This window comes from Nymphalis io, chromosome 17 (genome assembly GCF_905147045.1).
Source record: "Nymphalis io chromosome 17, ilAglIoxx1.1, whole genome shotgun sequence".
NCBI classification, from domain to species: domain Eukaryota; kingdom Metazoa; phylum Arthropoda; class Insecta; order Lepidoptera; family Nymphalidae; genus Nymphalis; species Nymphalis io.
This window is the reverse complement of record NC_065904.1, coordinates 2,421,942-2,434,919: the sequence shown is the minus strand read 5'-3', so window position 1 is coordinate 2,434,919 and position 12,978 is coordinate 2,421,942. Positions and strand designations below refer to the sequence as shown.

General features: G+C 33.9%; 1 protein-coding gene across 4 annotated transcripts in view; it reads right to left on the bottom strand.

Moving 5' to 3' along the window:
- LOC126774973 (sodium/potassium/calcium exchanger Nckx30C) overlaps nucleotides 1-12,978 on the bottom strand; it is a 98,777-nt gene that overhangs the window by 22,365 nt on the left and 63,434 nt on the right. The window lies entirely within an intron of this gene.

Here is a 12,978-nt window from a genome sequence, read left to right as displayed (position 1 = left end):
TTTGGAAACGAGTAAATTAAATTAATTTATTAAACACAATATTAAAATATAGAAGTAAAATAAAATAAAATAATAAGATCATGCTTGTTATTTTTATTTTATAATATAGTGAAAGTTCATTACTCCTCTGAAAAAGTTTTGTATTAATAAGGTTTATTTAGCTTCATCGGTTATAGTCAACAATGATTGGTTAGAATTGTTTAAAAATAAAAACAGAAATGGAAAGTTACAACTTTATAAACAAGAATTCGAAGCTGTGTCAGCTGTTGTTACTAAATTAACTTTTATTAATGAAAATTTGACGGAGTGTAATACCCACTCAAATTTAACATTAATGTAATGCATGGAATTGGCGTTGTGTGTTAATCCTACTTATATGATTCAATGAGAAAATGAATTCAGCACATGTATTATTCGAGATACGCAGATAGAATTTTTGTCCCTATAAATGAAGCTGTAAAAATTAAAGTGGAATATCGCTTACAAGTAGCAGTATTTATACACACATATGTAAATAGTAAAAGTAAATATAATAGTTGGGCTAGTCACGTACCATTCAATCGATGGACTCATAGGTTATCATATCGGAACGGACCACCAGGTACCAGGAAGAGAGGTAGACTAGCTGACCGGTCGGCTGATATATGATGATACGAAGAATTGGTAATCTCTAGAAGAGCTCTTCACCTTTGAGAACGAGGGATTCTTAAAAGAGTAGTTATTTTAAAATAAAATACTGTATTGGATTAGGTGAAGAAAAACATAATAATAGATTTATTAGCCCGACCCGGGGTCTGAACCCAGGACCTGTATCCTTATAGCTTCTAATACTAGTGACTAGACCAACGAACCAGCAACTTTAAGTTTATATATGTACGTATATTATATAATTTACTTGGTGGGCTATCGCTTTGTAGACTCATTCATCAACTACTTTACCGCCATAAGGCGATAATTTGTATTGCTTTGTTCCGGCTTAAAGGATACGTGGGCCCGAGAGCCTGTCAGAAATTACAGGTACAAGAGATCTTAGTAACTATAGTTGTCGGGTTATTTACTGTGATTGAATGGATGATTGGAATGGTTAATATTCCTTATACTGACCGTTTATAAGCTGCGGTGAACAATTACCATCACGTGACTCAATATGCTTACTATATGAAATAATGCTTGACAAAAAATTGAATTAATGTTGAAATTTTATTGATATAAAAAATTCATAAAAATATTTTTATTCTATTCTATAACTTTTGGGAAATAAATTTAAAAAGGAGATTCAAAATTTCAATCTCAGATTGGAATCAGCTTGACACGTTAATCTGTTTGGATTGAGCTTAAACCTTGTGATTGAGTGGACCGGGGATATGGGCTATGAATCACTAGTGGCTTTAATTTTACAAGTGAACAAAATATCATAAAAGCCCATAAATTTCCACCATTTTTTTTTCTTTAAGTAAGAAAGTAATAACCTGTGAATGTCCCACTGTTGGGCTAAGGCCTCCTCTCATTTTTTGAGAAGAAGGTTTGGAGCTTATTCACCATGCTGCTCCAATTCGAGTTGGTGGAATACACATGTGGCAGAATTTGCACGTGAAAATCAGAGGTACTTGCTCGGGGTTGAATCCACAATCATCGGTTAAGACTTACGCGTTCTAACCACTAAGCTATCTCGGCTTTATTGTTTTTTTTTACAATCCTTTAAATATAATTTCACGTGTTACAATGTGTTCACACAGCAATTGAAATTTAATCTACTTCCACGCATCCGATTAAGCTGAAATTTTTGTGCATTTTGAATATCTTCTCAACTATCTTAACCAAAGTATAAATTATCTTGTAAAATTCCTAAAGTATAAAATCTTATAATGCTAAAATATAAATAAATTGATAAGTATGTATAACGCTGCTTCGTCGCGGGCTGTTAGTTGTAAGATATACACTAGGTACAAGCAGTTTTTCCTTCACCACAATGAATTATAAAATATTATTAATTCAACGTAGGCGCGTGAAAACTCGGTTTGCACAATTCTTTATCATATCCACTGCTTTTATTGTATCTTCAACGAGTCCATGTCATTGTTGTATCTTGTCTATCATTTGCTTACGATATTTAATGCGCCTGTATATTTGTATTACTTGCATCACAACCAAATTTTTAACGTTGCAAAGTAACGACGATATTACTTATTCATACTATATCATTACATAATGTATCATTATTATATATTCATAGCTATATATAATCTTAAGTTTATTAAGTTAATCATTAAAAAAATAAAAAGAAAAATTAAGAAAAAATATAATATTGTGTTAGTTTTGTCTAACTATATGTAAATAGTTTAAAAATATATAATTTGTAAGTATATGTATTTACAATAATCATATACATGCTTATTTTAATAATATTAAAATATATTTATAGCAAAATTACAAAATCACTGAAAATGTCGTCTTTGCTTCGCTTTCATCTTTTTTATGTGTCAAGTGGCTAGTTCAATAGAAGCAGAATGTTCGAGAGTGATAACGGATGGAGGGCCCGGGGCTTAGAGACGAGAACTCTGACTTCTATTTTACATGGATATTTTATAAATCAATGCTAAATACATCGGAAGCAGGTCATCATTTTAAGAGGAGCATCATTAAAAATGTCTTCACAACCTCTGAAAACTTTTCACAACATGAAAATTACAATATTTTTTCGCAATAATTGAATCACAAATTTTTAAAATTTTTAAATAAAGGATTGTTTTTAGACAAATGTCATCATAAATTATTTCATTAATGTTTTCTTGTTTAAAAAAGTATTTATATTTTATTATAATATAATTTTGTAATTTTAATATGAGTTGTATTATTCTTAATATTGTTTTTTAAAATAAATAGTAATAAGTTCATTTCATATTCATTATTGTTTCACTTTAAATCTTGTCTTTTTACCCGTAAGTCAGTTTTCTGAAATGCATTTCAACATTTTTATTCTTTTTTGGCAGTAATTATTTGTGGAAGTGCGTATTTGCCATGGTCCACATTAAATATATTAAGAGTTGGCTTAAACATTAACAATTGATAATTATGTTGGTTAAATTAATTAATTTTGTTTAAATTAAAGATAGTTTGGAAAAAAGATATATTCGAATTATAAATAAGCATATATGAAAAATAAATCTTAAAATAAAAATTGGGAAGAATATCCCTTTTGGAAATTCGGTTTGTATACAACTTTTAGAATTAATTTTGTAATTTCCGGAAAGTTATTAGATGTTATTGCCAGTGAATCCTCACAAAAGTATTTTAATTCGTGTTAGCAACAATAAACACGTTTATAAACTTGAACTAAAAACACGTCAACTAAACAATAGAGGGGGGGAGCCAGTAACAGGCAGAAGGGGCATAACGACTTATTTCCTAAGGTTGGCGCATTGACGACGTAAGGGATGGTTACAGTGGCAATAGCTACAGGCGATGGTGACCACTTACATTTAGTGATAATATTGCTTAAACTTATTTGTGTCAAAAATGTCTTCATATTTGACTTGAATTGTTTTACATTTACAAATAAAATCTAGTTTCAAAGATGTAGAAGAAAATATTGTAGCGTGTATAAATTGAAGGCTCACAAAATGTCTTATTCTTGATCTATATTTTATTTAAAGTTGCGAAGTAGGTACGACGGTGGACTGGTGATCTGTAAGGCCGATATGGACACCAGTGCGTTGCTCAGAATTTCGTTCATGTATATATAATATATAAAACTTTAAAATTACAGAAGATTAATTGTAGATTAGATATTAAGTATTTCTTATTCAAAGATCAATGCACGAATGATCAATGATTCACGAGAGAAAAAAAATTGCTATTTTTTTTCATTGTGTTTAAATTATTAAAACATAGATAATTTACGATATTTTTAGATTATATTCTACATTTGGATTAAAAATATACATCAAAGTGTGCCTAGTCACAAAGACTGGAGGGTCAGTTGCTGTTTAAGAAGGTCACGAATACGACCTACATTATTTCAGCACACTTTATATAAAAGCAAGTTTTAAATACAAAATGGCAAATCCGACTTTGTACATATATACTATAAAACGAGCAATATTTGTATATAAGATTATTTTTTACAAAATACGCTCTAACAATTATGTCAGAAATATATATTACGAGATTGTTAACGGGGTGGTAAAATCGAAATTGCTAATATATTTTTTAATAAATATATATGTGCTTCGTGATGGTAAGTGGTCATCACCGTCCATAAACACTGAAACAAGCTGATGGCGTCTCCATTTATTATGGATACGAGTTGATTTATGATGTTATATCCCTTGTTCCTGTAATAACATTGCCTCGCTTAATTTAAGCTGCGACACAGTAACCCAGAATTGAAATTTGATAGTAGAATAATTATGAATGGGTGATTTATAAGACTTAAGCTTATTGAACTTCCAGTTACTGGTGGTTATGGCATTTTTATCTTAAATGTTTTTTTTTTAATTTTCCAAATTCTACTACAATTAATTAATAAAAAATTGGTCTAGGTGCGACTGGTGAGGTCCACACGACTAACTTCCCAGAGGTGAGGAATAAAAAATTATTAATTTGAATTGATTGAAATTCTGTTAGTTTGCTTATTTTTAGTTTTTTTATTTTATACTAAAAAACAGCTGGTCCGATTTTGCTGAATTTTATTCAGTTCCTCATTATGAAATTACGCTATGTAGCTACGAGCCCCATGTCAATATCATTTTTGTTTAGCGAGATAATGAGCCCAGCCCCATGCCAATATCAATTTTGGTTCGCGGGATAATCGAGGCGAAAGATAATTCCATACGAACATACGCACATACGCATATACATATGTACACACACACCGACATCTCTATAAAACATTGGATTTAGATTCCGGTGACCTTGGAATGTGGATATATGCAAAAATTAGGGATTCACAAAATCGACCCCATTACATTAACTTCCTTTGAGAAGTTAATTATTACTTATAATTAAACATATAATACGATCAATTGAAATGGACTAAAGTAATAATAACATAAAATCAATTACATGAATTATACGTGCAAACTACAAAGATATTCATAAGTGTGAGTAGATATATAATTTATTTTTAGAAAATACGGGTCTTATTCATAAACGTTGCTTAGCGAGTGATTTGTTAATCAATCCCCTGTCTTTTTCTTTCGAATGTTAAATCAATAATGTCAAGAAAGAGAGAGTCAGTGTAAATTAGTATTATTTAAATTACATTTAAAATAGAGCAATTTAACTTAAATATACAAATTAGTTTTGTAAAATCTCACTTCTTCTTGATGTTCAACTTGCTCTGAGGTACTTCGATTTCCAGGTATATATTCCAGTTGATGTGGTCCACGCAGACTTTAGTAAAAGAAAGTACACAAACAAATGAAAATTTAGTACTTTCAATTACTAATGTCTGAATGTACCGAGGTGTCTGATCTTCATTTCAAGCTAGGAAGATGTACTCTATGTTCCTTTCGCCGGGTCTTCTCAGGTCTTGGTATTGTTTATTTCGTATTTTCGTAAGCCTTTTTTTTAAATAGGTAGGTGGTCTGGCAAATATACCTAATGAACCTGATGGTAAGCACGTTTTTCTTGTAAAAAAAAACCACTTACTAATAATATTACTAAAACTAAATACACACACTGAGCTTCACAAAAATATTTAAAAATATAGGTTTCACATTATCAATAAGAGCCCTTTAAACGGTTAAGTAATACTTCTAATATGTAATACTAATAAGATACTTATAATATCCTGGGACATTTTTCATACACGGCCATCTGATCCCAAATTAAGCTTGTACAAAGCTTGTGCTATGGAAACTAGACAACTAATATACTACATATACTACTTTTATTTTGTAAATATATACTTATATAGATAATTACACCCAAAGTCAGGACAAACAGACATGTTTATGCACACAAATGTCTGTCCTGGGTGGGAATCGAACCCACAATCTTCGGCGTGAAAGGCAAGTATCTACCAACCACGCCAACCAGCTCGTCAAATTACTTTAAATAATATAAAGCATAACTTTTATTTAAACAGTTATGATTTATATTTACAAACATACACTTTAAAGACATTAAAAATATACACATTTCACAAATATAGTAAACGCGTAAGTTTTTGTGGATGTGTTGGATGTTTGTTGATGTGAAAAACAACATAAAATAACCTTTCCAACAATAATTAAAGTAAAATGTACGAATATTATTTTTGTTTTGAGAATGTAATTTTAGCAAGCTTCAACAGCGCAATGGTTAACGGCCCGTCTAGCGATGTAAAAATCGTCGCAGCGCTATTGTAACGCAAGCTTTGCGCTTAATTCGAGGAGTAGAGAGAGAGAATAGGTATATCAGTAATTTAAAACATTGTTAATATTCTTTTCTTTAAATAACAAAAATAGCTAAACATATAAAATTATCTTTAATGGTTAACATTCCTGACGTGTAATAAAGTTTTAAGCCGAATGCTATTAAATAAAAAGAGAGACGTCAAATTTTGTGTAAAATGTTGTTTTATGTATGCAATGTGTAGTAAAGAAATACGTTAGGTTTATTTTTTTTTTATAGTAAAGGAAGGCGGACGAGAATATAGGCCACCTGATGGTAAGTGGTCACCAACCCTCTTAGAAATTGGCATTGTAAGAAATGTTAACCATCGCTTACATCACCAATGCGCCACCAACCTTGGGAACTAAGATGTTATGTCCCTTGTGCCTGTAATTACACTGGCTCACTCACCCTTCAAACCGGAACACAACAATACCAAGTACTGCTGTTTTGCGGTAGAATATCTGATGAGTGGGTGGTACCTACCCAGACGAGCTTGCACAAAGCTCTACCACCAGTAAAGTCTATATTTATATGATATAAAACCATCCATTTTAAGCGCCAGTATGGTTCAGTGGTTTAATTAAGTGATTCTTAACAATTGAGGCTTCAAATTTGGGCAGGCACTAATAATCTTTGTTCTTATAACACATCAAGACCTCGTTCTTTCCATGGAAAAAATCTGATAAAAGCATTTAAAAATCTGCTATATGTAACTACCAACCCACATCGGAGCAGCGTGTTGGAATAAGCTCTAAGGTTCTCAAACGGATAGGAGGACTTAGTCACGTGGGACATTTATACGCAAAGTAATAACTCGTTTGAGTTTAAGTCTTGGCGCATAGTAATTACTCGCACCCGCTTGCAGTCGTAAACTTAGTGGATATATATAATTGTTGATATTAGCTTAAATCCTGGCAAAATGTTGAATGAATTTGGCTCGTATATATATTGTAGGAATATAGGAGGGTAGTAGTGGGAGGAAGTGTATTAAAAGGAGGGTGGACGGTAGACAGGTCTCTTTTTGCTATCGTGTGTTCGGTCGATTGGTGTCATACTGTGTTATTTTTGTAATCCATTGCGATTAAGTTGGTTAGTGTCGTGTTGCTAAGATCAGAAGTGGGATCTGTATTCCATTGGCGCTCAATGTTCGCGATTCAGCAGAAAAATAGAGCAACCAGATGTTGATCCACGTGCTTGGTGTGCTACGATTGATATTTGCGTCTACGTCCACTGGAAGGTGTATCGCTCATCATAGCTCTCAGTAAGGCACTGAAGGGCAGTGTCTTGTCGTGGCTGTCACAAATCTCCCATGCGGCATATGCAAGCCGTGTGATGACGTCACTGTTTACTAGATGGAAGGATTAAGTCACGAAGAAATCCCTATGTCATATGTGGTTGCCCATATTGCCCAGTTCGATTCGCGCCTGTATCGCTTAGCATTTACAAGACAAATGACAAATGACAAACGACATGTAAGAAATGACGACAAGAAGTGATAATAATTTGTGGTAACGTATTATACAATGAAAAAATCTGGTGAGTACGTTCCAATTTGTTTAAAACCGAAACTGTGTCTTACTATGTGTTGTACATCATAAGTTTCTTAGTAACTTCACAAGTTAGCTTGTACCTACATTGCGATAATTTCTTTATTTATCTACCCTGCTTTGGATTATTAATTAACAATGATCTTCTGCAATAATAGCCAAGAAACTTGCCTAATAACAATCGCTTACCATGGCTCTCGTTCCAGAAATCGATTAACGTCATTGAAAGAATAAACCGTTCACCTCCACGAGGGACGCTACCGCGACCGCGGGTAGTGCTTGTGACTACGGTGGAGCATCAGGATTCTGCGGCATTGTCTTCGCCAAGTCTGTGAGCTCTGCCACGAACCGCGATGCTGGTGCTGCCGATCGTATCATTGATGCGATACGATCTATCAATACTACGGTGAGATCAAACCAATATTTTTATATTTCTAATTTCGACATTGATATTTGGTGCTAGGAGGCAGATCGTGCTAAAGTTTAAAGTAAATGGAGTGATAACGAGAGTTGGTCTCACATTGGCAATTGTGTTCTGAAGTGTGTCCGGCGCTTTTCGATTAAGAGTATAAGGAAAAGACTGTACTGGCCCTACTAGTCTGTCTTTATTGTTAACGGTATGTCAAGTGACTTTTAGTAAATAATTTTAATTAGCAACTGCTAACGAATGCGTTGATATTGTGTCCAAAGTCACTCAAGACTGATAGATGTGTGGGTTTTTCTATTAATTTAAAGAAGTGCCTTTTTAGCAATTAATATAGAACTCTTAGGTTGCACTATCAGTTAAGGTCAGGTACAGCCGAGCGAACACGTTAGTTACGTGTCGACTACTTCGAAGCTGTGCGTGAGGTGCAAAGGCAACGGGCATTAGAGCATCTAGAAAGGAATCAGCACAGACTGAATATACTATTAATGCAAACCGGGAGCGTCATTCGACATTTGATATTCATTCATTTGTATTTGTTATTTAACAGGCACACTCTACTGGCAAGCTTAATTCAGGCATGCGTGGGCCCTATCATGTGGTCAAGGCGCTTCCCGATGGTCGTTACGTGCTGCGCTGCTGGCTGGCTCGTATGGCAAGTCGACTCAAGCGGCTGCGGAATATATTGTTCCGTGGCGTGGAGAATGGACCCCTGATGTTTGTGCTGCTTTCTTTGATGATGAGTGTCTGCTCTATTTTTGCTTGCAATTTAAGATCAGCTTTGAATTTACTGATGTTTTAAAATCTTTATGAGCCAATATGTTTTGTTTATTTGTTATGATTGGAATACTATCCTATAGCCTCGGGGCTAAAGTAAGGCAAATTTAACAAGTTGATACGGTGAGCGTTTGTCTTGGAGTGTATCGGACACGCTACTGTAGGATCCCTGAGCTGAGGATAACCATTTGTCTTGGATTGCATCGGACTGTGGTTATCCTCGGGAGGCTGGGCGGGGATAACCAGTTGTCTTGGAGTGCATCGGACTGTGGTTATCCCGCGGATAATTGTGGGCCTGTGATAACTGTTGTCTTGGAGTGCATCGGACGCGTTATCACAGGAGTGACTTTGGCCTGGGATAATTGATATCTTGGAGTGCATCGGATTCATTATCCCAGGTAATTGAGTTGCTTCGTTTTCAATATATCTTAGAGAGCATCAGACATGCTATCCTTGTGTGTTCGACAACTTGACTTTGTAGGTCAGTTGTCTTGGAGCAGGTTTCATGTAAAATAAAAAGAGAGCTTAGCTTATGATAGCTATCAGCGTCGACAGCATTGTTGATTCGCAATATGCAGAAAAATCTGTGGTTTTATTTTCATGTTACAGACGCAGATACTGAAGAAGAGGAATTAACTGCCGGTGTCGACCTGCGTCCCGGTGTTGTACAGCCTGTGGAAGAGATCGAGCCGCAACAAGGACCCTCAGGAATACAGAGATTCTCAGAACTAGCTGCCTCCACTGTGAACGAAGAAAATCCCCTGCTCTCCGTCCCAATCGTGGAAACGGATCGTGACAGTTGAAAATAAAGAAGCCCGGGGACGGTCTTCTGTCAGGAAAGGCCGTGTAGGAATATAGGAGGGTAGTAGTGGGAGGAAGTGTATTAAAAGGAGGGTGGACGGTAGACAGGTCTCTTTTTGCTATCGTGTGTTCGGTCGATTGGTGTCATACTGTGTTATTTTTGTAATCCATTGCGATTAAGTTGGTTAGTGTCGTGTTGCTAAGAATATATATTCCAAAATTACAATTAGCATATTTTTCGAGAAATGTAATGGGTTTTCCTGCAAGCGTTTATGTTTAAAAAGTGTAATGGAGTATATTCATTGTATTTTTAACACTTTTAAAATACTAAAATTCAAGCTATTAATTACTCAAATAAATAGGCACTTACATTATATTAAATTAAGATTTTTTTCACATAAAACATTAAAAAACACGACTGCCCCAAATAAATGAATAGATTAATTTATACCCGTGTCACATGGGGTGATGTGATTATAAATAGGGCATTTAAAAGTTATGGTGGAATATAGAAAGAAAACATACATACATACATGAACCCTGAAAATATTCCTTTGATAGACAGTCATGTAAAAAATTAGGTACCATCCACTCATCAGATATTCTACCATAAAACAGCAGTATTTGGTATTGTTGTGCTCCGGTTTGAAGGGTGAGTGAGCCAGTGTAATTGCAGGTACAAGGGACATAGCGTCTTGGTTCCCAAGGTTGGTGGCGCATTGGTGATGTAAGCGATGGTTAACATTTCTTACAGTGCCAATGTCTATTGGCATTGGTGACCACTTACGATCAGGTGGCCTATTCTATAATATATATGTATACATATTTATATACGCTTTATGTATATATATAAATGTTGCTATTATTATATATTGAAAAAATAAAACGTCTATAACTTGAACAATTGCAATAACTTAAAACAATAGAACGTTATTTCTAACATTACATTCAGATCTTGAAATTTTAATAAAGGTTTCACTTTAATAAAGAAATAAATATTTAACATGTCCACGTTTAGCTTTATAGGACCCAACATCCACACGTTACGAACAAAAAAAATCTCACAAATTATACGAACACCGTAAGTAATCGTCGTTGAAGATCGCCCTTAGCCGTGACGCCAGGCGTGACCCAAATACGCGAACTCTAACCAAGTCCAAGTTACATAAGACATTTACACGGTAAATATTGTTTTAACAAAAACCGGTCAAGTTTGTGTCAGCTGAGGTTTTAGTGGCATTCATATTTTAACACACGTTAACAGTTTATTCATAGCGTAATTAGCTTTACGCTAAGTAAGAATTAAATAAGTTCATTGCACTTTTGGAGTTTAAGGAATGAGGATGAGGTTACTGGGAAGTAGCTTGTCGTCAGCGAATTTTATGGTGGATTATGGGTGTTTATTGATAAAAGGAAAAAGTAGCCTGTGAGTTTTCCACTGTTGGGCTAAGACCTCCTTTTCTTTTTGAGGAGAAGGTATGGAGCTTATTCCACTACGCTTCAATGCGGGTTGCTGGAATTCACTTGTGGCCGAATTTCAATGAAATTGCAGGTTTCATCACGATGTTTTCCTTCACCGTCAGTCACGAGATGCATTATAAATACAAATTAAGCACATGAAAAATCAATGGTGCTTGCCCGGGCTAGAACCATCAATCATCGGTTAAGATTCACGCATTCTAACCTCTCTGGGCCATCTTGAACTGGATATGGATACCAAAAAAATAATATAATGTTATTCGTATATATACCCAATTTTATTACCAGGGAAATATTCAGCACCCAAACAAGCTGACAATTATGGGTTTCAAGTTTAAAAATAATGTTAATGCTTTGTTGAAATAAATAAAATAAAATAAATAAATACGTTTTATATTTCTAACCTGAAATTATTATTTTATTTTGGTGCATAATCCGTTACAAAAATATCTCTTGTAGAAGACAGAGGCTATTGCCCAAAAGACGATTGCAGAATTTTCCTTTCCTTATAGCATTTACGAGTATTTGTATCGGCGTATTTTTTTCTTTTACTTCTTAATGTATTTTTCTCGTCAAAATCTAAGTTACCCACTTCTCGAACATGACATAATGTTTGTGGAAACATTTATACTTAACACTTCTTATCCCCACCAAGATAATCCGTTCCCTTTCAGCTTTTCTGTCGTGTCATTCGAACTTCTTACTTACTATTTTCGTTATTTCAGTTAGTAGTCGAATAAATAAGGTAAATAAACTTATAAATCCGAGTTTGCGTTATTTTTATTACTGGGATAATGTGAAACTTTATATTTAATATAACGAGATTTATATACCGTTTATAATGATAGTAAAACCCCTAAGCATTATTAGCTTTGTCTATATAATTATGTTGTTTAGGTTATACGTTAAGCAATGCTATGTCTTCTTCTTTTTCGAATGTCAAAACAATGATGAAAGAAAGTGAGGAATCAGTATTTACCTAAGACCAACTAAGAAACATTTATAAATAAGGCTATACATACATTGCTTCAAAATGTCATCCAATATCAGCGATCACATTCTGATAATTCAACATCGTGGTCTGTTATGAGCTACAAGTATTCCGTGCGATTTGATAATAGCTCTGCTATATTATATATGTACACACTGTAAGCAGTTCTTGATTAATATATATTTCTATAATATAACACTTTAATTTTACTTTCAAAGTTTCGATAAAAATTTCAACAACAGTCAAGGCGCTAGTTTTTTCCGAATAATATAATAAAAATAATAGATTATTCAAAATCTCGACCAATTATACTTCGTCATTTGAATGTCAATTTGTCTTTACACCTCTTGTAGTTGGAATAGGCTAAGTCCAGTTCCTAAAATGTATTCACGTTCAAATATACAATATTTAAATTACGTGCGAAAAGGTTAATAGTAATTATTGTGTTTTAAAAGGCAAAATTTTATACATACAGAATAGTGTTTTTATTTTGTTTGCGTGAAAGAGCTATAAAGAATGGTTTAAGCGATCATGTGTGGTGCGTTTTAACATACATATCTTATGAAGTTCAAGCTTTA